This window comes from Austrofundulus limnaeus, unplaced genomic scaffold (assembly GCF_001266775.1).
Source record: "Austrofundulus limnaeus strain Quisiro unplaced genomic scaffold, Austrofundulus_limnaeus-1.0 Scaffold1117, whole genome shotgun sequence".
NCBI classification, from domain to species: domain Eukaryota; kingdom Metazoa; phylum Chordata; class Actinopteri; order Cyprinodontiformes; family Rivulidae; genus Austrofundulus; species Austrofundulus limnaeus.
This window is the reverse complement of record NW_013953519.1, coordinates 37,079-38,959: the sequence shown is the minus strand read 5'-3', so window position 1 is coordinate 38,959 and position 1,881 is coordinate 37,079.

Below are 1,881 nucleotides of genomic sequence, written 5' to 3'. Positions count from 1 at the left end.
ATCGTATCGTGACCCCTCTGTCATGATATGTATCGTATCGCCAAATTCTTGCCAATACACAGCCCTACTGGTGACCCGCGACCATGGAGATATAAACAGCTTTTTATAAGGTAAACATAAAAAACAAGGTCTTTGTCTGCAATGATTAGACATGTTTTTTATTATTGTCATTAGTGATTATCTCAATTTCGGCTAAAAGAATTGACAAAATCCTACACACTGTGCCTTTAAAGACATTCTGAGGAGCAGGGAAACAACTAAAACGTGCAGGGCAGTGGGTCACAAGGACCAGAATTGAGAACCACTCTTCTAAATCCTTCTTTTTCATACGTACTGGTAAGTCATTCAGTTGGAGTCTATATATAGAGTGGAACTGCAATGCTTTGGTCTGAGTTCCTCCATATTGTAACTTTACCAGCCCCTCTTTCAACCCTTTTGAGGTGTGTTATGCAAAGTGCTGACTTGTAGTTATGATTTGGTGTCTTCAGTAACTACTCAGTTGTCCCAGTTACTGAATAGTTCCTCAGTAAAGCTTTATTTTTGTGTACCTTATTGTAAAGTGTTACTCACCGAGCTCAGAGCTTTAACTGTGCCATAATGCTTGTCTGAGTGCTGTGAAGAATAAGTTACTGATGGAGGAGGACCTCATGCTCTAACCATCACATGTCAAGTGGGAGCAGCAATGCTACACTGGTCTCAGCCGAGAGTCCAGTTCCACCTCCACCTATACTGGCTGTAGATGCTGCAAATGCTTGGTTTCAAGAAAAAAAAGAGGTGCACAAGCAATTTAAAAACACAGGGCACCACCCAGTGTTCATTATAAACGGGCAAATCATAAAGAGCAGCATCACCGTGTAGCGAGAAAATGAGGGGAGAATGAGGGTGATACTGTTTCCACACTCTGCTACACTATTTTAACCTTTGGGGGCACGTCAGCCTTTACTGATAAATACATTATTCACCCTTTATAAATTTCAAATACATTGAAGTGTGAGATCATAAGATTCAGTGAACTCTTACTAATACTCAGTGATGAAGAAACCGGCTTTGTCTTATGGTAATTTATTACTTTGAAGTATATTTTTGAATGGAGATGACACCCCTCCACCACCCTGCCAGAGCAATGATTGACACCTTTTTCATCCCTTCTGAGTCCGCATTCATGTGTCCTATTTCTCAACTGTGATATTGATACATTTGAATAATCTTTGAACATGGAAACAGTCATTTCATTCTTATATTCTGATTTGAAAAATCCTAGAAAAAAATAAGTTTTGGCTCTATTGTTTTTTGACATGTTGCTAAAAAAGTCTAATTTAACTAAAAATGAAGTGTAAAATTTAAACTTTAAAATTACAGCTTTCAAATATGGACTCACCAAACCACAGTCACACTGGCCCATGTTCTCTTATGTTTATCTGGGTAGCCTACACATCTTACTCTGCACACAGAAGCAGATCCTTATCAGAGCCAGTCTGAATGTTATGAATTTAAAATGTTTCACCGTCTTTCAGGTCCTTTTTTTACATTTAGTTTGGGGTTTTATTATTTTAAACTGCAGACACATGACAGTTTCACAGTTTTCCCCACAATCAATGTGACTTCTGAAGCGATAGGTAATCTTGTGTGTACTTGGGTATTATTTCAAAGTATTAACAGCTTTCACATAAACAAAACAACGTTGACAGCTCAGTACATCTGCATTTTCACTTTTTTATCTTTTTTGTGGGAAACTATTTGAATGTGAAAAAAAGTCACTGATTACAACAAAGCTGCCTTTATAGCATAAAATGCTGTTTTGTTGCCCCCTTGTGGCCAAAAATAACAATCCTTTGATTCACTTTCAGTAACATTCAGTTTCCACATCAGACGTGTCTCAAC